At 37.0% G+C, this 27269-nt stretch overlaps 1 non-coding gene across 1 annotated transcript; it reads left to right on the forward strand.

Moving 5' to 3' along the window:
- The first annotated feature begins 24614 nt into the window (after nucleotides 1–24614).
- Nucleotides 24615–24722, forward strand: LOC148549270 (small nucleolar RNA R71). Its single transcript, XR_015897485.1, has one exon. It is a non-coding gene; the product is annotated as a small nucleolar RNA R71 (small nucleolar RNA).
- Nucleotides 24723–27269: the final 2547 nt, after the last annotated feature.

A 27269-nucleotide genomic window follows, 5' to 3' on the forward strand; every position in this document is an offset into this window, starting at 1 on the left:
GTTGGGACCCAAACCGGGTGGCAAAGTCCAAGTTTTAAGGGAGATGCTGCCGAAATTTCTATAAAATCCGAGGCTTTATTTGAAATGTTATTTGGGAAAATTTGAGTTTGATGCCTTTCCTATTTACTTGGAGGATTGTGAATTTAGGGCTTCTTTTATTATCTTTACTTAGAACAATTATGAAAGCGATGAAGCTACGCTTTGAAAGAATTATTGAAACGAAAATCATGATTTCTTCTTATTTTTCCAAGAAGAATAGTATGTCTTTGGGTACAAGTTATTCGAAAGAGAATTTTGCCTTGAGGCTATTTTAAAAGGTAAAACGGGTTTATGTTTTTCTCTATTAAACATAAAGAGTGTCCATTGGAAGAGTTTTCGTGATTTTAAAAGGAATTGGATTTCGATTGATGAACCTCATTATTTTGACGTTTTGAATAAGATACAAAGTACCTTTTGAACTCTAGTTTAACACGATAAAAATGATTCTCTTAGCAATTTGAAACGCTTCAGATTTAATTATGGAATTGAAGCCGGTTTTGTTGAAGTAAAGGAAATGGTTTTAAAAAGAGTAATTGATTACATGACTCGGATTGGCTTAGATCCTATTTTACTACTCAAATTAGGAAGTCAAGATTTTTAATGATTTTAAATGAATTTAGCGGAATGAGTTATGTTATTCTCCCCTAAAGACTTGGGACTCTGCCGGGAAACTTTTGGTTATAAAATCCCATTGTTGGATGGGTGATTTTGAATACTTTGAAATAAATCCTTAACTTGCCATGGTTTTAGAAGTTTTGGAAAGAGAATGCCGAGAGTGGCTTTGTTTTAAAAAGGGAACTCACTTTGAGTAAATTTGGCTTATGAGCCTGAGATGATTTGAGAAATGAGATCTTTAAAGCCAAAGCTGAAAAGAGTTAAAATTTGATTTCAAAGTGAAATGGCTTGAGAAAAGTGATTTATGGCTTAAATGCCGGTTTTTATGAATTTGATGATGTTGAATGGTGGAAGTGCTGTTTGTTATGGGCTGGAATGGCTGTGTATGATCTTGATTTATGGCTGGTTACCGAATGAGTTATGGGCCGTATGGCTGATTATAAATTATGAGTTTAAGCCGAAGGGCTGTATTTATTGATAAATTGGCTGGTTCTGGATTGAACCGTGAGCCGGATGGCTGAGATGAATGTTGTATGTGAAAATGCTTGTGTTTTCTCTCTGGTTGTAAGGGTGACAGGGCACCGATACCCTCTAATGGCGACAAGGCGCAGATACCCTCTAATGGCGACAGGGCGCAGATATCCTCTAATGATAATAATGCGCAACAGAGAGACTGTGTTCGGGTTAGCTACCGGACACGTCGGGTTGGCTTGGTAACCGACAGATGATATCATCAGCCACTAGGGACAGGCATGCATCATATGCATCTATGTGACATTGCTTGGGTGTGCATATTATACTTGGGTTGCCTATGTGATTAATTGCTAATTGTTCTACTTGCAATAACTGTTTGTTTGTGCTTGCATCTTCCTATTTGTGTTTGCTACTGGGACTCTGTTGGACTGTGGTGATTGGTTGATGGTTGGATTGTTTGGGCCTAGGGCCGTGGTTGGAATGAGGTGAACCGATGGTTGATTTCGGTTTTGTGTTTCTGGTTTGGAATAAAATATGAAAGGCTATTTTGTTTCAGCATAGATAAACCGTTTTGAAAGGCTTTTGAGTTTTTTGAGAATTGAATGGTTCCTCTTTCAGAAAAGATCTCCGACTTTACTTTTATTGTAAACCATTGTTTTTGAAAAGAGGCATAAGATGGTTATTAGTCACTGGTACGGTTTATCTTCATGTATCCTATTACAGTAATTCCCAAAAACCCTCTACTGAGAACCCTTTCGAGGATGATGTTCTCACCCCCCTACATTTTTCCCCCTTTCAGGATATGGGCGCAGAAGTTACGAAGAGCTTATTTAATTGTTGTTGTGATACTCTGTATTGTCTTAGTTATGGTCTATTGTACCCTCGCCTTTATCTTGATATAATCTGTAAGAGGGATAGGAATTGTATTGGTTTATGTTTGTAATATTACTTATATATATATATATATGTATGTATATATATGGATGTACTCTTTATGAGTTTTTGTAAGTTGTATGGTATTTATGGATGTACGTTATCGAACAAAAGTATTTTGGGAGCGGTATTGCGGTTTAAAGTTTTAAACAGGCTCATATTCTAGTATTAAATAGTATAAGTGTCGTCGTAATGTCCGAGCTATCAAAGTTGCGCAGCCGGAAGCGTGAGCTTTGGTAGTTAGGGTGTTACATTATGGTATCAGAGCAGTTCTTCCTGTAGAGCCTGAGGAATGGACTGACTATGCTTCAATTGTATACTCTGAGCATTTGTCATGTATTAGGTCTTGTCGAATGACGAGAATTAGAGCTTTATGCACATGACGGTCTATTGATTAACGCTGTTAGTCTTGCATTGCATAATTCCTGATATTAAGTTCGGCCGGCTTAATACTAGTGAATTATGTATATGAGAGCACTAATGGGTTATCATAGATGATATACGAGTTTTGAGTAAAGCGAATCGCGGGTTTTGGGAACGCTAGAAACTATTTCTCGAGGCTATTCAATTGTGTGTCTTGAATTCTGTTCGAGTCGACCTGTTCTTTGGTATCCTAACTTGAAGTTCTTGGTTGTTAATCCTTTTGAAAAGTAGCTTGATTTTTCAACTTTGTTCCTCTATTCATATGCATTCTTGTTTGATCTTAATTGCATATGCTTGTTTGGAATCCTTGTTGCATCTATCTTCCTCTGTTTGAGTTCTTCTTGATTCACGTGTTCCTTGATGTAGCCTTGAACTTGTCTTAATGCGCTGTGCTTTTTATCTCCGGGTTCTGAGTCCATTCTTTGAGAAATTGTTGATTCAGTTTTTCTCTTATTTGACAGTGATTACAGCCAATTTTGAGATTTTTATAAAAGTTGCTGTTGATTAGATATATACTTATCTATATATAAAGCTTTGAAGATTTCTTATATAGTTTAACAACTATTTATTTCTAATACCTTGCTTGTACTTTTACTAGTTTACAGAACTGCACTTACTTTAAAAGTAAATTGACCTTCTAGTAATATTACTATAGTTCCAACGGACATTTTTATTCGATTATGTATTTGGGGTATTTTTCAAAATTCTGGAAAGAAAGTGAATTTTTCACTTTTATCCCGGTTGAGTTTCATTTGATAAACTTTACTTAATTCATTTTGATTTGAGTTTGATTTAGCATACTACATGGTTTATGCTATTGTTGTTCTTTTGAAAATGTTGGACTCATAGCTTTCTTCTTATGATCAGACTCGCTCCTTCTTAAGCTTTTCACCTCTATGAATGTCATACATGATTCTGTTTTTAACTAATCTTTTACATATTGTGAAATTACCATTGATCTTGGTTTGTCCTCTCTTGTGAATCTCATCCGTATGTGAGTCAGTTTGATTCGTTTCAAATTAGTGCATTGTTTATTCTCTCATTTTCTCTACAAGAATTTTTAGTTAAAGATTTACCTTTGAGAAATTACTAATGATTGAGTTGTCTTTTCCTATGACTTTTGTATTCTTTTGGATCAATTGAAAGCTTGTTTGATGACTCATGCCGAGTAAATCTTGTTTGGACTACTTTGTTTTAAGATCCTTTCTTGCAAGGCTTGACTCCTTTTTAGTACATCTTAAACTTCTTGAATGTTCTTCTGAGATGGTGATTTTAAGAACACTTTTGGGAGTCCTGTTCTGAACTTTTTAAAGAAGTTTTGGATTCTCTTGTAAGAAGTTTTAAACGGAATTTATTTTCTGTTGCTTGATTTAGATTGAAACCAATGTTCAATTTTTACGAAGTTAATTTAAAGTTGGCATGCACTATTTTAAATGAAGTTTTGAAAAAATTCCTTGTTTAGTGGAAACCAGTTCGTTTGTAACGCACCACTTGTTTCCTTTACCAATTTATAAGCAGATTTTTACCTCGGATTTTCTTTCTAAATAGAGTTTAACTTTCTCTTTCGTCCTTGCTATAATGTTATAAACGCTTGTTTGAATATGGCCTTTGGAAATTTTTGAACAAGCATTTGATTTCTTCCGAGTTTTATGAATTACTTTTGGTTAAGTTGTGCACCTAACTATCTTTCTAAAATATTTGAGGAAATATTTTAGTTCTTAGCCAAAGTTGTGTGCATTTTGTTTTTGGAACTCTACAAAATCTACTTCAACATGAAATTGTATTGAAGAAAAGCCACGTTTATGCTTTTGTTACTCTCTTGAAGGATGTTTGTTGTTTAACTTCTCTTTCAGACTGCGAAGTGATATTTTTACAAGTTTTCGATTCTTTTAAGAACAATGTATTCGGAAGTATTTTAATTATGCTCTTGAGTTCTGTGAGCTTTGTCTTGGGTCTGAGATATTCTTTTCTGTAAACCTCATACTTCTTCGACTCAGCTTGAGTTTGTTTCAAACTGATGCGCTGGTTTTCTTCTTATTGATCCGATTAAATTTCCTTGATCTAAGGGTTATTTTTGGAGTTGTCAATCGATTTATTTCTAGCAAACTTCCTCGCTTGAACATCCTTGTTTATCTGGAACTGGATATATTCTTTCAAATCTATGAGTATTGTCTTTGACATTTGCCTCTCCTTTCTAAGATCTCGTATTCTTCTGAGTAGACTCGAGAGTTGTCTTGATATCACGTGTGATCTGTAGATATAGTAACGCGATGCGTTAGTTCTTTAAGATGTGATATGTGCATACGAAAGTTGAAACGGTAGGTGTACAACGTTATGAGTTGCGGGTGTTTTGTTCCTTGCGAACGGGTTTGCGGTTGTCAGGCTTGTGATCGAGTATGGGGATTGTAAAGTGCTTGATGGAGTTGGAAAGTTGAAACTTTGAGGTTGATATGAGATTAGTGTGCGGATGTTAAGCACGTCGTTTTAACCCCATCATGTTTTATAGCCTTTGATGCTTTGCCCTTCTATCACATGATTGACCCATGTTATCTTTTGCATTGAGCCTACCTTGTAACGTTTGCTTTGCAATCACACTCCTACCTTTGCACCCTTATGCATATGACAATCAAAGTATTTGAAAATCGTATATATGTTTATATGATGAGATATTTTTGCTTCTTCCTTAAATGTGTTCAAGGATGAATTGTTATGAAATTTCTTTCGTTTTGTATCAATTTTCGAGGGCAAAAATTTTTATAAGGTGGGTAGAATGTAAGACCCAGAGCTTTTAAAAGAGAGCTATCATGAGCTAATTTCAAATTTAGTATTTCTGTAGCTTTAATTTCAGAAATTGTCTTATAAAAGATAATTAAAGCAAGTTTTGATTTATTGAATTTGAAATAAGTTATAGTTATTATCCAATTTTACAATTATTGGATTATTTTCTATATTTGAATTATAAAGTTGATAGTTATGAAATAATAAAGATTTTATATGATTTGTATTAGATAAAAAATATTAATACTGCTATTTTGGAAAAATGAAGAAACTAAGTATATTATTTCTAATTTTTAGATTTGGACGCTTTATTGAAAATAATTTATGAAATCGGTGAGCAAATAGTATTTTCTATACATAATTAGTGTTGGATTTAATTTGGGTTTCAATTACTATGTTACCCCTACTTTTATTTGAAATTACAAAATTACCCTTGAACCAAATTTTGCCCTAATCCTAAAACTCAACACACATAACCCTAACCCTAAAAACCCTACTCGGTTCCCCTGACCCGGTACACCCCAGGATACCTAATGCAGCAGCAGCTGCAAGCTGACTGAAAGAAAGAAACAAAGAGAGAAAGGGATCCGTGGAGTGAGAGGCAGGGGGCTACGGCGGGAGAAGAGGAAGAGGGAGGAGGACTTGGCGCCGCCGCTGTTTCTGTGTTCCCCAACGGCGCTGCTGCACACGAGCCGGAGAAGCTCGTCCCTGCTGAACTGCTGCCACCACCACAAGGGTTTTGTCACCGCCACTTGTGCCACCGCCGGCAAGCACGAAGAGAGAGGGAGAAGGAGATCGGGCGGGAACAGGGGACCGAGGGCGGAGGGAGCACGACAGGGGAAGCCATTGCCGCCTGTCACCGTCGCGTGCCTCTGCTGCGTCACCACCGTGCCGTTGCCGCGCCTGGTTGCTGCTGATGAAGTCACTCCCGCCGCCGCTGCTACTAGGGCTGTCGTCGTCCTCACCAACTTCCAAGAGAAAGTCACGATGGCGCTCCGCTTCTGTTTCTTTGGTCCGCCGAGAGAGAAGCTCGTGGGTGGGGTAAACGCCTCTGCTGTGTTTCTCGATCACTGGTGATGGAGCTCGCATCGTCGTCAGCCATGGCCGCTGTGCCTCTGGTCGCCGAGAAACGCCACCGCTGCTGCCGCCGGAAATCGCCACTGGAACTGGTGTCGTTTGGTAAGCTTTAACTCGTCTTCAGTTTCCTTCTCCATTAAAGTTCATCTTTACCATGAGAGTTGTGATGCGGCTGTGTGCTAGGAGTTGCTGCAAGTTGCCGCTGCCGGAGAAGCTGTTGTGGTAATCGGAACCATCACCGGAACTTCTGCAGTTTGATTTAGTCTTTAATCCTTCACGGTAAGCATCTTCATTCCGGAGCTCTTGAAAATCAATATGCTGCTATATTTAGCCACAGATTCTGAGGTTTTGTAACATAGGGTCAAGCTCCGGTTATTGCGGATCACGATTAAAGCTGCCGCCGAACCGGTTCGAAGACCGCCGCTGTTCGGTTCATCCGTTCCTTCTTCGTTTCGGTAAGTAAGTATGTTTCGGAAAGCCTCGCGTTAGTATTCGGTTGTGTTTGGTTAATGAATATGAGTCTTGGTAACTTGGATCGAGTCCTGATTATTATATGTTGCAATTAGTGTTGATATGGTTATTGCGAAAAGTGGCTGGGAGATGAGGTTTTGGTTGCCGTCAGTTCGGGTTGAGGCAGAAAGGACTCTGTGAGACGTTTGGGTTATGGAATTGCGTTTTGAGGTAGGGGCGCTTTCCAAAAACTATGTTTTGTGTATTGGAATTATTACATATGGATACTGGTGTGAGATATTGTGTATTCGGTGATTGTATCTGCCTTATGTATTATTTGATTGACTCGAATGACTATGGATGTTGGTTTGGCTGAATTGTTGTGTGGCTTGTGAAATGTAATGTTTGGAAGTTGATTCCTTAAAGATTTGAAATATGAGTTTAATCCGTTGAGGATTGGTTTGAAGTGAGTCAATTATTTTGATGATGTGAAAGATAGAATACTCTTGAAATTCAGCCTGGGTTGCTATAATTGATTTGGTTTTGATAAATGATTTATTGCTGACCCGATTCTTTAAAGCTGTAGAAATGAGTTAAATCGGTTGATATTGAGTTGATTTTGAAATGGTTTCCTTGAGATATGCCACTGAGGCGACTGTTGGATTTAGCGTGATTTTGAATTGATTTTTGGGTTCTGGCCTGTTGAAAAGGATTGAGGAACGATTTAGTTGGGACCCGAACCGGGTGGCAAAGTCCAAGTTTTAAGGGAGATGCTGCCGAAATTTCTATAAAATTCGAGGCTTTATTTGAAATGTTATTTGGGAAATTTTGAGTTTAATGCCTTTCCTATTTACTTGGAGGATTGTGAATTTAGGGCTTCTTTTATTATCTTTACTTAGAACAATTATGAAAGCGATGAAGCTACGCTTTGAAAGAATTATTGAAACGAGAATCATGATTTCTCCTTATTTTTCCAAGAAGAATAGTATGTCTTTGGGTACAAGTTATTCGAAAGAGAATTTTGCCTTGAGGCTGTTTTAAAAGGTAAAACGGGTTTATGTTTTTCTCTATTAAACATAAAGAGTGTCCATTGGAAGAGTTTTCGTGATTTTAAAAGGAATTGGATTTCGATTGATTAACCTCATTATTTTGACGTTTTGAATAAGATACAGAGTACCCTTTGAACTCTAGTTTAACACGATAAAAATGATTCTCTTAGCAATTTGAAATGCTTCAGATTTAATTATGGAATTGAAGCCGGTTTTGTTGAAGTAATGGAAATGGTTTTGAAAAGAGTAATTGATTACATGACTCGGATTGGCTTAGATCCTATTTTACTACTCAAATTAGGAAGTCAAGATTTTTAATGATTTTAAATGAATTTAGCGGAATGAGTTATGTTATTCTCCCCTAAAGACTTGGGACTCTGCCGGGAAACTTTTGGTTATAAAATCCCATTGTTGGATGGGTGATTTTGAATACTTTGAAATAAATCCTTAACTTGCCATGGTTTTAGAAGTTTTGGAAAGAGAATGCCGAGAGTGGCTTTGTTTTAAAAAGGGAACTCACTTTGAGTAAATTTGGCTTATGAGCCTGAGATGATTTGAGAAATGAGATCTTTAAAGCCAAAGCTGAAAAGAGTTGAAATTTGATTTCAAAGTGAAATGGCTTGAGAAAAGTGATTTATGGCTTAAATGCCGGTTTTTATGAATTTGTTGATGTTGAATGGTGGAAGTGCTGTTTGTTATGGGTTGGAATGGCTGTGTATGATCTTGATTTATGGCTGGTTGCCGAATGAGTTATGGGCCGTATGGCTGATTATGAATTATGAGTTTAAGCCGAAGGGCTGTATTTATTGATAAATTGGCTGGTTCTGGATTGAACCGTGAGCCGGATGGCTTAGATGAATGTTGTATGTGAAAATGCTTGTGTTTTCTCTCTGGTTGTAAGGGTGACAGGGCATCGATACCCTCTAATGGCGACAGGGCGCAGATACCCTCTAATGGCGACAGGGCGCAGATATCCTCTAATGATAATAATGCGCAACAGAGAGACTGTGTCCGGGTTAGCTACCGGACACGTCGGGTTGGCTTGGTAACCGACAGATGATATCATCAGCCACTAGGGACAGGCATGCATCATATGCATCTATGTGACATTGCTTGGGTGTGCATATTATACTTGGGTTGCCTATGTGATTAATTGCTAATTGTTCTACTTGCAATAACTGTTTGTTTGTGCTTGCATCTTCCTATTTGTGTTTGCTACTGGGACTCTGTTGGACTGTGGTGATTGGTTGATGGTTGGATTGTTTGGGCCTAGGGCCGTGGTTGGAATGAGATGAACCGATGGTTGATTTCGGTTTTGTGTTTCTGGTTTGGAATAAAATATGAAAGGCTATTTTGTTTCAGCATAGATAAACCGTTTTGAAAGGCTTTTGAGTTTTTTGAGAATTGAATGGTTCCTCTTTCAGAAAAGATCTCCGACTTTACTTTTATTGTAAACCATTGTTTTTGAAAAGAGGCATAAGATGGTTATTAGTCACTGGTACGGTTTATCTTCATGTATCCTATTACAGTAATTCCCAAAAACCCTCTACTGAGAACCCTTTCGAGGATGATGTTCTCACCCCCTACATTTTTTCCCCTTTCAGGATATGGGCGCAGAAGTTACGAAGAGCTTATTTAATTGTTGTTGTGATACTCTGTATTGTCTTAGTTATGGTCTATTGTACCCTTGCCTTTATCTTGATATAATCTGTAAGAGGGATAGGAATTGTATTGGTTTATGTTTGTAATATTACTTATATATATATATATATATATATATATATATATATATATATATATATATATATATATATATGGGTGTACTCTTTATGAGTTTTTGTAAGTTGTATGGTATTTATGGATGTACGTTATCGAACGAAAGTATTTTGGGAGCGGTATTGCGGTTTAAAGTTTTAAACAGGCTCATATTCTAGTATTAAATAGTATAAGTGTCGTCGTAATGTCCGAGCTATCAAAGTTGCGCAGCCGGAAGCGTGAGCTTTGGTAGTTAGGGTGTTACAGTCGATCCCACGAGGATTGATGGACTAAGCAACAATGGTCGAATGATTCCTTAGTCCGGCAAGCAGAAAGTGATGTTTTGAGGGTTCAAAAAGCATTAAATAGTAATTCAGAAAGTAGAAAATGCAAACAGTGAGATTGGTGTGAAGTATACGAGAAAAAGTAGTTAAGGTATCAGAGGTGTTTACTTTTCTGGATTAAGTTTTCTTACCAACTATTTTAATCATGCAAGATTTATTTCATGGCAAACTATCAGTAACTAAACCCTAATGTCTTAGTGATTTAGCCTCCTCTAACCTAGTTAACCGCCAATGTCTTGGTCACTTAATTACAATTTGAGGAATAAGTTCAATTCTAGTTTATGGCAAAAAAATCCTAATTACCCAACGTTAAAAGGATATATGTCACGTATCTCAATTAGTTCAAGTAATTAATGATTTAGGAGAAATTTACTTTCAAGTTGTTGTTAAGGTGAGATATCTCTTCAAGAATCACAAGAACGCAAATAGAATAAGGGTTATTCTTCCGATCTACCCAGATTCATAAGATAAAGAATGAAAGTAATCCTTGAAACTAAATTAGTACATTAATCAAAATAGAACAGTAATAGTCTAAATCCATGGAAATAAACAGAGCTCTGATGCGTGAGCATCTTATACCTTTGTTCTGGTTGTTTTTATAGTGTTTTTAGCTAGATTTTATTAAGTTTTGCTATGTTTTAGTTAAAAATTCATCTTTGGATGCTACTTTGAGTTTTTGTGTTATTTTTATGATTTTAGGTGATTTTGGTGAATTTGGCAGAGTCTTGTGCAAAGACGAAGAAAGGATAGCAGATGCTGTCAACCCTGACCTTCTTACATTCCAACAAGCATAACTTGGGTTATGGAGGTTCAATTGACGCGGTCTCAATAGCCTTAGAAAGCTAACATCTAGATATTTCAAACGATATATAATAGTCTACACTTTTCTTCTGAAATCACTGCTAAATCTAGTGCTAAACGCTGAGCCTAGCGTTTAGCGCCCAAGAGGGACAGGACTAGCATCCCTTCCTGGTGCTGAACGCCCATTTTGGGTGTTGAACGCTTACCAAAATGCCAGAAATACCCAATCTTGGCGTTGAACGCCTATTTTGGCACTGAACGTCAGTAGTACGGGTCCCACCTCACTCATGGAGCATCTTTAGTTGGATTTTGTTATCTTATCTTTCCTATTTGTAATTTTTAATTACAAAAAATATCTTTTAGGTTTAGAATTCAAATTTCAAATCAAAAGATTTAATTTGATCTAGATTTGATTTTGTTTTAATTTAGTTTGAATTTGAATTCTAGGATTAGTCTTAGAGGTTTTTACTATAAATAAGGGACTTCCTTCCTCCATAGACATTGGATCTCTCCTCTGGGATGGGGACTCCTCACTTCCGTGTTTTCTTTGTGAATTATGAGCCACTAAACCTCCTGGTTAAGGTTAGGAGCTTTGTTTATTTCTATAGATTAAGATTATTATTCTTCTACTATAACTAATGTTTGATTCAACTCTAAGGTGTAATTTCCGTTCTTAATCTTATGAATCTGGTGGAACGAGAGTATGGTTCTTATTCTACATGAGCTCTTGTGATTCTTGAGAGAGCTATCTCGCTTGAGCAACAGCTAGGAAACACTCCTCCTAAACTGAGGGTTACCTATGACTGATTGGGATATGTGATATGAAATCCTGTCAGCTTTGGGTAATTAAGGTTTCTGTGGCGCTAAACTAGATTTCTAAACTTCCCCCTCTGATTTGAAAGAATTGACCTTGTCTGTGGCGTTTCAGTAAGATTAGAGGAGATTAATTCGCTACGAAAGTAGGCTTTAGTCACTTATGATTTGCCATAGAATAAATCATTCATTATTAAAGTGGTTGGTAAGAATTTTTAATCCGAAAAGATAAACATCTCCAAAGCCTTAACTGCTTCCATATATTATCTCTTTACCAAACCTTTAATTGCTTTCTTTATTTTCTTTAATATCTTGCTTTATGCGAATTCAATAACAACAACTCTTTTTCTATTTGCCTAACTAAGTTTAGCAAGATAACTATTGCTTACTCAATCCAACAATACTCGTGGGATCGACCCTCACTCACCTGAGGTATTATTTGGACGACCCGGTGCACTTGCCGGTTAAGTTGTGCGAGTTCTAAATTTGCGCACCAATTTTCGGTGCCGTTGTCAGGGATTGTTCGTGATTGACAACTACCAGTTGTCTTGTTACTTAGATTAGGTATTTTTCTTTTATCAGTTTTGACCATTTATTTTCTTTTGAGTTTCTAATTTTAACTTTGACCTATTTCTCTTGGTTTTCGAAAATTTTCATTATTAATTTTTCCTTATTTTTAAATTTTAAGTTTGGTGTCTTTTTAGTGTTTTCCTTTTATTTCTAAATTTCAAAAAGAAAAAACTTTTCTTTTAAATTTTCGAAAATTCTTGAGTGTTTTTCTTATCTTGATTTCAAATTTTAAGTTTGGTGTCCTGTTAGTGATCTTTTTGTTTAATTTAATTTTCTATCTTTCTTGATCTTGGATCTTTATCTTATCTTTTACTTGATTTTCAAATTTTATCATCTTATCTTATCTTTATTTTAAATTCAAATTTTAAAAGTTTGGTGTTTCTTTAGTTTCTCTTTCCTTCAATTTGAATTTCAAAATCTTTATTAGACCTTTTCTATCTAATTTTCGAAAATTTTTAAATCAAATCTTCCATCTCTATTTTCAAATCTTCTTAGTTAATTGTCTACTTTATTTTTTTTTATTTTTAAGTTCGGTGTCTCTTTAATTTTTCTTTTTCTTTCTTTTTGAATTTCGAAAATTTTTAAACCCCTTTTTCTAATTCTTTTAAATTTTTTTCTAAATTGCTAGTTATTTTTTTATTTTCAAAATAGTATTCTAATTTTTTTATTTTTGAATTTTTATTAAAAAAATAAAAAATAGTTCTGTTCTTTCTTCCTTGCTTTTATGTTTACCATCTGGTACGTTTAATTTTGTTTGGTGTTTTGCGTTGAGGAACAATCATGGAGAAGGATCACATGGGTTACTATTCATACTCAAGGAGTGATTCAAATTACTATGGATGGAGAAATTATCCAGACTTTGGTTGGAAAAGCCAAGACCAAAGAAACTTCAGTGCCCCATATGCCATCTATCAAGAACCATCATCTCTTTACTCATATCAAGAACCACAATTTCTCTATCCATATCAAAAACCTTCATCTTCTTGTTCATATCAAGAACCATCATCTTTTAATCTTGACTGCCAAGAACTGCAGCAAATAATAGATAAAATTTTGCAAAAATTTCCATCCTCATCCCCTATTTACTCATACCAAGAATCACCACCTCTCTATCCATACCAAGAACCATGCTCTTTTTACTCATATCAAGAGTCACCATCTCATTATTCATATCAAGAATCATCATCTCCTTATTAAGAACTATCAACTTTAGAGCTTACCATGAAAAAATTAAGGGATGCCGCTCAAGATTGCATACAAGATATGAGAATGAGTGTCAAGAATATAGAGAGGCATGTGGAGGTGATTACCAAGCATTAGGCAGAGGAATAAACAAACCCCCTCACAAGAGAAGCAATGCAAATTCCTATAAAAGAATGTGAGGGAATCATTCAAAGGAGTCCATACTCCAGTGAATTAGAGAACTATCCACCTTCACACATGGAAGAAGAAGATGCACAAACAAAGGAGGTTGTAAAAGAAGAAAACAATTATGGGAATTTACACTCCAATGAAGCAGAGAGCTACATAGAGGGTGGTTTATTAAACCACTAATTCTAGAGGTTCTTAATGAAGGGTACACTCCACCCATCACACAACATTAAAAATCCTGAATTCAGAGTGGTAGAGATAATTAAGGAATGTACTGAAAAGAGGATTCTGACCAAGGAAAAAAAGATGATATCCATGAAAAAGATAAGGTTAGTAAGAAGGAATCCAACCCCTACCCCAACAAGTAAGGAGAACCAAGCTGATAACAAAAAAAGAAAACTTGTTAAGAGGAATTCAAATCTGAGGGCACTAATCTTCTCCTCTTTTCCCTTGGAGTCATTTCTTTTAACCAAATGGAAGAGAAAGAAGAAAATTCAACAATCAAGCGTCAAGCTAATGACATTAAAGAAGCGTATGTTGGGAGGCAACCCAACCATAAGTATCTTTTAGTTTATTTCAGTTTTATCTCAGTTTTATTTTTTTTATTTTATTCTTTTTTCTTCGTTTTCAAAATTTTCCTAGGTTTTCTAATGTTTGAGATCATGTACAGTGTTTAGAACAAGGACAGAAGAACTTAAAATGGAAGAACAGAATACCCTGGAGCAGGAAGGCTCTGGCACTAAATGCCAGGCAGGGCATTTAGCACCAGCAAGAAGGCAAGCAGTCTTGGCGTTTAACGCCAAAAAGGGACCAAGTTTTCTTTGCTTGGGGACAAGAAAACTTCTTAAGTTTGGTGTTGCAGAGCGAGCTCTGGGTCTATATTATCATCAATGACACCAAAGGAAGGTGAATCATCTTCACAGAAGATTGATGAGCAGATATTTTATATGCTTTTTGGCATTATTTTCCTAGTGTTTTTGTTATGTTTTGTTGAGTTTTATTATGTTTTAATAGGTTTTAGTGCAAAATTCACATTTTTAGATTCTACTTTAAGTTTGTGTATTTTATTACGATTTCAGATAATTTCTGGCTGAAATTGACCTTGACAAAGTCCGATTCAGAGGCAAGGAAAACGTAGTAGATGTTGTCAGATTCTGACCTTCGTGCATTCAAATGAGCATTTCAGGAGTTACAAAGGTCCAAATGACGCGTTCTCAATGGCGTTGGAAAGCTAACTTCCAAATTTTTCTAGAAATATATAATGATCTATACTTTTCTTCGAAGGAGACTGCCCATTTTGGGCATTAAACGCCCAAATCACCCCTTATGTGGCGTTCAATGCCCCAAGAGGACTTAAGCTAGCGTTGAATGCCCAAACCTGGTGTTCAATGCCCCCAAGGGAGTACAAGGCAACATGGATCAACTCCCTAACGGGTGTTCAACTCCCAATCCTCAAGATGGACGCCATGCTCAGCCCAAGCACTCAACCAAAGTGGGTCCAAGAGTGGATTTTCGCACCTCAAGTCCAGTCTATCATATTTTTGTACTTCTTAGTCATTAGAGTAGTATATATAGGAGAAGATCACTGATGAATCCATATTTTATGATATATTTTGGTTTAATTTGAGTGGATTCCATCACATAAACCCACATTTATTCACCTAAATAGCATGCTTTTGAGATTTCTTCCTAAAGTGTGCTTGAAAGTGAAAACATGATCTTTTGTGCTTAATTTAGTCAATTTTATTCACTTTAATCCCATTTGGTGCCTTGATGTATTTGTTAAGTAATTTTCAGGTTTCCAAGGCAAGTATGGGTTGAAGAAGTGAGGAAAAGAGCATGCAAAAGGGAAGAATTCAAGAAATGAAGGATTTGGAAAGCTGCCAGCCCTGACCTCTCTGTACTAAATTGGTCATAACTTGAGCTACAGAGATCCAAAGGAGGCGGTTCCAGCGGCATTAAAAAACTAACGTCTGGGGCTTCAAAATGATATGCAATTTGCTATAGTGGACATAAGTCTAAGTGTATATACGCACAGGTACTTGTGCGTACGCACAAGTCAGGATTCAGCATGTGTGCAAACGCACACATCTGTGCGTCCGCACAGGTCCCTGCACGTGACCTCATTAATTGCAACTCACTGGCAGCGATTTTTGGGCCCCAAAACCCAATTCAACTCATTTTTTGAAGCTATTTAAGGCCAAATTGAAGAAGGATGAAAGGGGGGATTATGTTTAGTTTTTATTATGTTTTCTCTTAGTTTCTAGAGAGAGAAGCTCCCCCTCTCTCTAGAATTAGGGTTCTTTAGTTTAATTTCTCGTCATTTCTACTTTTAATTCTTGTTTCTATTTACTTTTCCTTGTCATTTATTGTTATTACTTCTTTGCTCTTCTTCATTTCTCTTGTTATTTCCTTTATTTTGTTATTTTCATGTTATGAACACTTTTGTTATTTTAATTCCAATTAATGTAAATTTATGTTTCCATGTCATTTATTGCTTCTTTTAGTTGTTATTGTTATTTTCTTGCTTTGGTAGCTTTATAATTTATTTTAATGTATTTTAATATTATTTTATTCTCATGCACACCAAGTGTTTAATAAAATACTTGGCTTAGTTTCTACTTAGTTTTTCTACACTCTTGGCTTAAAATTGTTGACTTTGGTGATCCTTGAGTCATTGATGTCCATTCTTGTTTGATATATTAGAGTAGTTAGTTGATTTGGTCTCTCTTGACTCTATGTGACCCCTTAGTGTTGACATAAGACTTAGGGATTGAAATTAACTATGCCTATTTGACTTATCTTCGATGTAAGGTTGACTAAGTAGGATTAACTCTTCATAATCATCATATGTTTGTGGTCAACGGCTAGGATAGGTAGCCTTAGTCCTCAATTACTTGCCAAGAGGTTTCTTGCTTTTGAAGTTTTATTGCTTTGACTTTTACTTGCTTTCCTTTACTTTCTTGCATGTAAAGTTACTTTCTTGCCATTCCTTTTTCTTGCATGTTTATTTAATTGCTTTGATGTTTAATTTCTTGCATGTTTAATTTTCACACTCTTGGTTGAGATATTAGATGTTTGGATGGAATTGAGTTGTGGATGTCCATTCTGCATTGTGTGAGAATAGTTAATTGGTTTGGTTTCCATTGACGCTAGTCTTTCACTAAGTAATTAGTGAGTTGACTAGGACTTATGGATTGAGATTAATTATGCTTTTGACTAATTCTCAAGGAGGATTGATTAATTTGGATTGATTCCACACAATTGCCATGTTTGTGGTCCATAACTAGGATAGGAATCCTAAACTCCCCAATTCTTGCCAAGAGTTGCCATTTACATTCCTTGCATGTTTACTTGCTTTCTTGCTATTTACATCTCTTGCTCTCTCTTGCTTTCATTCTCAATTTCCCATGCTCTCTCTCTCATAGCCAATGATTATACATTTCATTGCAACTCCTAGGAAAGACGACCCGGGAGCTAAATACTATCGGTTTATATTTGTTTTTATTTGAATTTAACATTTGATTTGGGAATTAATTGTTGGTCTAGACTATACTTTCAATGACAGAATTCTATTTTGTGAAAATCTAGATCAACGATAAATTCCTCATTATCAAATTTGGTGCCGTTGCCGGGGAGTTGCAATGGTGTATGTTTTTGGCTATTGTGCATATGTGAATATTGTAAATAGCTTATTTTTTTGGTTGATTGTACATATGTTACTTGCTTGTTTTTGGCTTTTGTAAATATGCTAGTATGTGAATATCTTGCTTTTTATTTGCTATTGTAAATATGCCTCTCTTGTTTGCTTTTTGTTTTTCTTATTGGGAGCTAATAGCTTGTTGGACACTCCATCCAAGTTTGGTACAATCAATTGGGAATTATGGAGATTCTAGCATTGTTGGGAGCTCCATGATGAATATAAGCACAAGAATAAAGCTCTCCATAAGTATAACTTAAAGACATTAAATAAAAGTGTTTGGTAACATCTTTCTAACCTTATCTTTGTACATAGTTTCAATTTATTGCATTTTCTCTCTTGTAGATAGTTTAGGTTAGATTAATTTCAAGCTTAATTTAAGTAGATTTTAGTTTAGATTATGTATTTTTGATGAATAATATGTTTTGGGGTTGAAAAGCTATTTTGGATGTCAAGTTTGGTGCCTTAGAGCACTAAAATATTTTGAGAAAAACAGAGCCTGTGCGTATGCACACAACCCCAATTTTTGTGTTCTGTGCACGCGCACCCACCTGTGCGCGCGCACACTAGCTTGTGCCTCCTCTGTTGGGAACGTTCACACTCCTTATGCGTCCGCACACCTCTCTTTTTGCCTCTGTGCGTGCGCATGGACCTGTGTGCATATGCACAGAAGGCGTGATAGCTGGCAATGTTGACGCTTCATTTTATGTTTAAAAAAAGTGTTCTGTGCGTGCGCACACGCTTGTGTGTACAACTGGTACGCGGAATCGTGATTACACTTTAATTATGTAGAATTTATTGCTCTTTCTTTCCCTGGAAATGGCGCCAAAAACATGATGCCAAGACCATGGTTCACAACTCCGTGTAACTAACCAGCAAGTGCACTGGGTCGTCCAAGTAATACCTTACGTGAGTAAGGGTCGAATCCCACAGAGATTGTTGGTATGAAGCAAGCTATGGTCACCTTGCAAATCTCAGTTAGGCAGATATAAATTGATAATGGTGTTTTCGAATAATAATCAATAGAATAGGGATAGAAATACTTATGTAATTCATTGGTGAGAATTTCAGATAAGCGAATGGAGATGCTTTTCGTTCCTCTGAACCTCTGCTTTCCTGCTATCTTCATCCAGTCAGTCTTACTCCTTTCCATGGCTGGCTTTATGTGATACATCACCATTGTCAACGGCTACTTTCGGTCATCTCTCAGGAAAATGATCCAATGCTCTGTCACGGCACGGCTAATCGTCTGGAGGCATCACCCTTGTCAATGGCTTCATCTTATCCTCTCAGTGAAAATGATCAACGCACCCTGTCACGGCACGGCTATTCATCTGTTGGTTCTTGATCATGCTGGAATAGGATTTACTATCCTTTTGCGTCTATCACTAACGCCCCGCAATCGCGAGTTTGGAGCTCGTCACAGTCATCCAATCATTGAATCCTACTCGGAATACCACAGACAAGGTTTAGACCTTCCGGATTCTCTTGAATGCCGCCATCATTCTAGCTTACACCACGAAGATTCTGATTAAGAGATCTAAGAGATACTCATTCAATTCTAATGTAGAACGGAGGTGGTTGTCAGGCACGCGTTTATAGGGAATGATGATGATTGTCACGTTCATCACATTCAGAGTGAAGTACGAATGAATATCTTAGAAGCGAAACAAGATGAATTGAATAGAAAACAGTAGTACTTTGCATTAATCTTTGAGGAACAGCAGAGCTCCACACCTTAATCTATGGAGTGTAGAAACTCTACTGTTGAAAATACATAAGTGAAAGGTCCAGGCATGGCCGAGATGGCCAGCCCCCTAAAACGTGATCAATAGTCTCCTAAGATGAACAATGGATTAAAACTGAGACCAAAGATGGTCAAAAAGACTAGTAAAAGGTCCTATTTATAATAAACTAGCTACTAGGGTTTACATGAGTAAGTAATTGATGCATAAATCCACTTCTGGGGCCCACTTGGTGTGTGCTTGGGCTGAGCTTGAGTGTTGCACGTGTAGAGGTCCTTCTTGGAGTTGAACGCCAGCTTTTGTGCCAGTTTGGGCGTTCAACTCTGGTTTTGGCTCCTTTCCTGGCGCTGGACGCCAGATTTGGGCAGAGAGCTGGCGTTGAACGCCAGTTTGAGTCGTCTATTCTTAGCCAAAGTATGGGCTATTATATATTGCTGGAAAGCCCTGGATGTCTACTTTCCAACGCAATTGGAAGCGCGCCATTTCAAGTTCTGTAGCTCCAGAAAATCCCCTTTGAGTGCAGGGAGGTCAGAATCCAACAGCATCAGCAGTCCTTCTTCAACCTCTGAATCTGATTTCTGCTCAAGTCCCTCAATTTCAGTCAGAAAATACCTGAAATCACAGAAAAACACACAATCTCATAGTAAAGTCCAGAAATGTGAATTTAACATAAAAACTAATGAAAACATCCCTAAAAGTAACTAGATTCTACTAAAAACATACTAAAAACAATGCCAAAAAGCGTATAAATTATCCGCTCATCACAACACCAAACTTAAATTGTTGCTTGTCCCCAAGCAACTGAAAATCAAATAGGATAAAAAAAAGAGAATATACTATAAATTCCAAACTATCAATGAAACATAGCTGCAATCATATGAGCGGGACTTATAGCTTTTTGCCTCTTGAATAGTTTTGGCATCTCACTTTATCCATTGAGGTTCAGAATGATTGGCATCTATAGGAACTCAGAGTTCAGATAGTGTTATTGATTCTCCTAGTTCAGTATGATGATTCTTGAACACAACTATTTTATGAGTCTTGGCCGTGGCCCTGAGCACTTTGTTTTCCAGTATTACCACCGGATACATAAATGCCACAGACACATAATTGGGTGAACCTTTTCAGATTGTGACTCAGCTTTGCTAAAGTCCCCAATTAGAGGTGTCCAGGGTTCTTAAGCACACTTTTTTTTTTTTGCTTTGGACCTTGACTTTAACCGCTCAGTCTCAAGTTTTCACTTGACACCTACACGCCACAAGCACATGGTTAGGGACAGCTTGGTTTAGCCGCTTAGACCAGGATTTTATTCCTTTAGGCCCTCCTATCCATTGATGCTCAAAGCCTTGGGATCCTTTTTATTGCCCTTGCCTTTTGGTTTTAAGGGTTATTGGCTTTTTGCTCTTGCCTCTTGGTTTTAAGAGCTTTTGGCTTTTTCTGCTTGCTTTTCTATTATTATTTTTTTTCGCCTATATTTTTTTTCTGCAAGCTTTGTTCTTTGCTGCTTTTTCTTGCTTCAAGAATCATTTTTATGATTTTTCAGATTATCAAATAACATGTCTCCTAGTCATCATTCTTTCAAGAGCCAACATATTTAACATTCTTAAACAGCAACTTCAAAAGACATATGCACTATTCAAGCATACATTCAGAAAACAAGAAGTATTGTCACCACATCAATATAATTAAGCTAAGTTCAAGGATAAATTTGAAACTCATGTACTTCTTGTTCTTTTGAATTAAAACATTTTTCATTTAAGAGAGGTGATGGATTCATAGGACACTCATAACTTTTAAGACAAAGTTACTAACTACTAATGATCATGTAATGAAGACACAAACATAGATAAGCACATAACATAGAAAACAAAAAACAGAGAAAGCAAGAACAAGGAATGAATCCACCTTAGTGATGGTGGCGTTTCCTTCTTGAGGAACCAATGATGTCCTTGAGCTCTTCTATGTCTCTTCCTTGTCTTTGTTGCTCCTCCCTCATTGCTTTTTGATCTTCTCTTATTTCATGAAGGATGATGGAGTGCTCTTGATGTTCCACCCTTAATTGTCCCATATTGGAACTCAATTCTTCTAGGGAGGTGTTGATTTGCTCCCAATAGTTTTGTGGAGGAAAGTGCATTTGAGGCATCTCCGGGATCTCATGGTGATGAGCTTCATACGCCTCTTGAGCTCCATGAATGGGCTCTCCTGCTTGCTCCATCTTTTTCTTAGTGATGGGCTTGTCCTCTTTGATGAGGATATCTCCCTCTATGTCAATCCCAGCTGAATTGCATAGGTGGCAAATGAGGTGAGGAAAGGCTAACCTTGCCATAGTGGAGGACTTGTCAGCCACCTTGTAGAGTTCTTGAGGTATAATCTCATGAACTTCCACCTCTTCTCCAATCATGATGCTATGGATCATGATGGCCCGGTCTATAGTAACTTTAGACCGGTTGCTAGTGGGAATGATTGAGCATTGAATGAACTCCAACCATCCTCTAGCCACAGGCTTGAGGTCCAATCTTCTTAGTTGAACCGGCTTGCCTTTGGAGTCAATCTTCCATTGAGCTCCTTCCACGCATATGTCCATAAGGACTTGGTCCAACCTTTAATTAAAGTTGACCCTTCTAGTGTAGGGGCGTTCATCTCCTTGTATCATGGGCAAGTTAAACGCCAACCTCACATTCTCCGGACTAAAATCTAAGTATTTCCCCCGAACCATTGTAACATAGTTCTTTGGATCCGGGTTCTTACTTTGATCATGGTTCTTGGTGATCCATGCATTAGCATAGAACTCTTGGACCATTAGGATGCCGACTTGTTGGATGGGATTTGTTAGAACTTCCCAACCTCTTCTTTGAATTTCATGTCGGATCTCCGGATACTCATTTCTTTTGAGTTTGAAAGGGACCTCAGGGATCACCTTCTTCTTGGCCACAACATCATAGAAGTGGTCTTGATGGGCTTTGAAGATGAACCTTTCCATCTCCCATGACTCGGATGTGGAAGCTTTTGTCTTCCCTTTCCCCTTTCTAGAGGATTCTCCGGTCTTAGGTGCCATCAATGGTAATGGAAAAACAAAAAGCTTATGCTTTTACCACACCAAACTTAGAATTTTGCTCACCCTTGAGCAATAAAAGAAAGAATAGATGAAGAAGAAGAAGAAATGGAGGAGAGGGAGAGTGGGAAGTATTTCGGCCAAGAAGGGTGTAGAGGGGTGTGTTGTGTGAATTTGATGAAGAATGGAGGGCTTTATATAGGTAAGGGAGGGGGGAAAGGTTTCGGCCATATGGGTGGGTTTAGGTGGGAAATTGGTTTTGAATTTTTGAAGGTAGGTGGAGTTTATGAGGTAGGTTTATGGGGAAGAGTGGATGGATGTGAGTGGTGAAGAGGTGATGGGGAAGAGAATTTGAGGTGATTGGTGAAGGGTTTTTTGGGGAAGAGTGTTTATGGGGTTGTGTGAAAGAGAGTGGTGAGAAGAAGTGAGTGGAGGTAGGTGGGGATCCTGTGGGGTCCACAGATCCTGAGTGGATCCTGTGGGGTCCACAGATCCTGAGGTGTACAAGGATTTACATCCCTGCACCCATTAGGCATGTAAAAATGCCTTTGCACACAACTCTGGGCGTTCAGCGCCAGGTTGGTGGCCATTTTGGGCGTTCAACGCCCATTTGTGTGCCATTTCTGGTGTTGAACGCCAGAACCATGCCTGTTCTGGCGTTCAGCGCCCAGAAGCTGCCCATTTTGGGCGTTCAGCGCCAGAACCATGCTCTGTTCTGGCGCTGAACGCCAGACAGATGCTCCTCTAGGGTGTGATTTTTCTTCTGCTGTTTTTTTATTCTGTTTTCAATTTTTCTATTTATTTTGTGACTCCACATGATCATGAACCTATAAGGACATGAAAAACAATGAAAATAAAAATTAGATAAATAAACATTGGGTTGCCTCCCAACAAGCGCTTCTTTAATGTCAATAGCTTGACAGTGGGCTCTCATGGAGCCTTACAGATGTTCAGAGCATTGTTGAAACTCTCCAACACCAAACTTAGAGTTTGGATATAGGAGTTCAACACCAAACTTAGAGTTTGGTTGTGGCCTCCCAACACCAAACTTAGAGTTTGACTGTGGGGGCTTGGGTTGACTCTGTTTTGAGAGAAGCTTTTCATGCTTCCTCTCCATGGTTGCAGAGAGAGATCCTTGAGTTTTAAACACAAGAGAGTCCTCATTCATTTGAAGGACTAATTCTCCTCTGTCAACATCAATCACAGCTCTTGCTGTGGCCAGGAAAGGTCTTCCTAGGATAATGGATTCATCCTCTTCCTTTCCAGTATCCAGGACTATGAAATCAGCAGGGATGTAAAGGCCTTCGACCTTTACTAACACGTCCTCTACTTGTCCATAAGCCTGTTTTCTTGAGTTATCTGCCATCTCTAATGAGATTTTAGCAGCTTGCACCCCATAGATTCCCAGTTTCTCTATTACAGAGAGGGGCATGAGGTTTATTCCTGAACCAAGGTCACACAGAGCCTTAAAGATCATGGTGCCTATAGTACAGGGTATTATGAACTCTCCAGAATCCTGTCTCTTCTGAGGCAATGTCAGTTGATCCAGATCACTTAGTTCATTGATGAACAAGGGAGGTTCAACTTCCCAAGTATCAATGCCAAATAATTTGGCATTCAGCTTCATGATTGCACCAAGAAACTTGGCAGTTTGCTCTTCAGTAACATCCTCATTCTCTTCAAAAGAGGAATACTCATCAGAGCTCATGAAGGGCATAAGGAGGTTCAATAGAATCTCTATGGTCTCTAGATGAACCTCAGAGTCCTTTGGTTCCTCAGAGGGAAGCTCCTTATTGATCATTGGACGTCCCAGGAGGTCTTCCTCCTTGGGATTCACGTCCTCCTCTCCTTCTTTGGGTTCGGCCATGGTGCTTATGTCAATGGCCTTGCACTCTCCTTTTGGATTCTCTTCTGTATTGCTTGGGAGAGTACTAGGAGGGATTTCAGTGATCCTTTTACTCAGATGGCCCACTTGTGCTTCCAGATTTCTAATGGAAGATCTTGTTTCATTCATGAAACTTACAGTGGCCTTAGATAGATCAGAGACTAAGTTTGTTAAATTAGAAGTATTTTGTTCAGAGTTCTCTGTCTGTTGCTGAGTGGATGATGGAAAAGGTTTATTATTGTTAAACCTGTTTCTTCCACCATTATTAAAGCCTTGTTGAGGCTTTGATCCTTCCATGAGAAATGTGGATGATTTCTCCATGATGAATTATAGGTGTTTCCATAAGGTTCACCTAAGTAATTCACCTCTGCTATTGCAGGGTTCTCAGGATCATAAGCTTCTTCTTCAGGAGAAGCCTCTTGAGTACTGTTGGATGCAGCTTGCATTCCATTCAGACTCTGAGAAATCATATTGACTTGCTGAGTCAATATTTTGTTCTGAGCCAATATGGCATTCAGAGTATCAACTTCAAGAACTCCCTTCTTCATAGGCGTCCCATTACTCACAGGATACCTTTCAGAAGTGTACATGAACTGGTTATTAGCAACCATGTCAATGAGTTCTTGAGCTTCTGCAGGCGTTTTCTTTAGGTGAATGGATCCACCTGCAGAAGTGTCCAGTGACATCTTTGATAGCTCAGATAAACTATCATAGAATATATCCAGGATGGTCCATTCTGAAAGCATGTCAGAAGGACACTTTTTGGTCAACTGTTTGTATCTTTCCCAAGCTTCATAGAGGGATTCACCTTCTTTCTGTCTGAAGGTTTGAACATCAGCTCTAAGCTTGCTCAGCTTTTGAGGAGGAAAGTACTTGGCTAAGAAAGCCGTGACCAGCTTATCCCAAGAGTTCAGGCTGTCTTTGGGTTGAGAATCCAACCATAATCTAGCTCTGTCTCTTACAGCAAAAGGGAAAAGCATGAGCCTGTAGACTTCAGGATCTACTCCATTAGTCTTAACAGTATCACATATCTGCAAGAATTCAGTTAAGAACTGAAAAGGATCTTCAGATGGAAGTCCATGAAACTTGCAGTTCTGCTGCATCAGAGAAACTAATTGAGGTTTCAGCTCAAAGTTGTTTGCTCCAATGGCAGGAATGGAGATGCTTCTTCCATGTAAATTGGAATTAGGTGCAGTAAAGTCACCAAGCATCTTCCTTACATTATTATTATTTTCGGCTGCCATCTCCTCTTCCTGTTCAAAAATTTCTGAAAGGTTATCTCTGGATTGTTGTATTTTAGCTTCTCTTAGTTTCCTTTTTATGGTCCTTTCAGGTTCTGAATTTGCTTCAACAAGAATGTTCTTGTCCTTGCTCCTGCTCATATGAAAAAGAGAGAACAGAAAAATAATAATAATAGGGGTCCTTTTTACCACAGTATAGAGGTCACAGTGTTAGTGGAAGAAAAGAGGGGGAGACAAAGAATGTAATATAATGGAAGAATCACAACTGTGAGGAGGGTTGAGATGTTTGTAGATGAATAAATAAATAGAATAAGATGAGAGAGAAGGAATTTTCGAAAATAATTTTTTTTTGAAAAAGAGTTAGTGATTTTTTAAAATAGTTTTTTTTTTTTGAAAAATGTTAGTAATTTTCGAAAATTAAGATTTAAAAATTAAAATAATTAATAAATTAAAAAGAAATTTTGAAAAAGGGGGAAGATATTTTCGAAAATGAGAGAGAGAGAGTTAGTTAGGTAGTTTTGAAAAAGTTAAGAAACAAACAAAAAGTTAGTTAGTTAGTTGAAACAAATTTTGAAAAGATAAGAAGTTAGGAAGTTAGAAAAGATATTTTAAAAAGATATTTTTGAAAAAGATAAGATAAGAAGATATTTTTGAAAAGATATGATTGAAATTAGTTTTGAAAAAGATTTGATTTTTAAAATCACAATTAATGACTTGATTCATAAGAAATCACAAGATATGATTCTAGAACTTAAAGTTTGAATCTTTCTTAACAAGCAAGTAACAAACTTCAAATTTTTGAATCAAAACATTAATTGATTATGTTATTTTCGAAAATTTGATATAAAAATAAGAAAAATATTTTTGAAAAATATTTTTGGAATTTTCGAAAATAACTAAGAATTTTGAAAAAGATTTGATTTTTGAAAAAGATTTTGAAAAAGATAAGATTTTCAAATTGAAAATTTGATTTGACTCATAAGAAACAACTTGATTTTAAAAATTTTTGAAAAAGTCAACTCAAATTTTCGAATTTGATGAGAGAAAAAGGGAAAGATATTTTTTGTTTTTTGTTTTTTTTTTTAATTTTTATGATGAGAGAGGAAAACAGGAAAAATGATGCAATTCATGAAATTTATGGATCAAAACAATGAATGCATGCAAGAATGCTATGAATGTCAAGATGAACACCAAGAACACTTTGAATGTCAAGATGAACATCATAGACACAATTTTGAAAAATTTTTATGCAAAGAAAACATGCAAGACACCAAACTTAGAATTCTTTAATGCTTAGACACTAAGAATTCAAGAATGCACATGAAAAACAAGAAGAGACACAAAACAAAAAATCATCAAGATCAAACAAGAAGACTTACCAAGAACAACTTGAAGATCATGAAGAACACTATGAATGCATGAAATTTTCGAAAAATGCAAGATGCATATGCAAGTGACACCAAACTTATGATATGACTCAAGACTCAAACAAAAAACACAAAAATATTTTTGATTTTTATGATTTTCAATTTTTTTTTTGGATTTTTTCGAAAATTATATGAAAAAGAAAAAATAAGGATTCCAAAATTTTTAACATGAATTCCAAGAATCTTGTATTCTTAGTCTAAAGCTTCAGTCCAGGAATTAGACATGGCTCACTAGCCAGCCAAGCTTTCAATGAAAGCTCCGGTCCAAAACACTAGACATGGCCAATGGCCAGCCAAGCTTCAGCAGGTGAATCAGGAACAGCAACAGGTGGATTAGCAACAACTAGCTTGCTCTTGATAACAAATTGCTGCCTCAGTCCAAATAAATTTAGACATGGCTTTACAGCCAGCCAGGCTTCACATGCTTCGTGAAACACTAGAATTCATTCTTAAAAATTCTGAAGAAGAATATATTTTTGAAAACATTTTTATATTAATTTTTTTTCGAAAACAAAGGAGAAAATTTTGAAATATTTTTGAAAAATTTTTTTTGAAAAGAAAACAAAAAGAAAATTACCTAATCTGAGCAACAAGATGAACCGTCAGTTGTCCAAACTCGAACAATCCCCGGCAACGGCGCCAAAAACTTGGTGTTGTTGCCGGATCAAACTTGGCACTGATGTTACCGGACCAAAAGCTTGCCGAAAACTCGAACAATCCTCGGCAA

This window comes from Arachis ipaensis, chromosome B8 (genome assembly GCF_059453495.1).
Source record: "Arachis ipaensis isolate K30076 ecotype BB chromosome B8, ASM5945349v1, whole genome shotgun sequence".
NCBI lineage: Eukaryota > Viridiplantae > Streptophyta > Magnoliopsida > Fabales > Fabaceae > Arachis > Arachis ipaensis.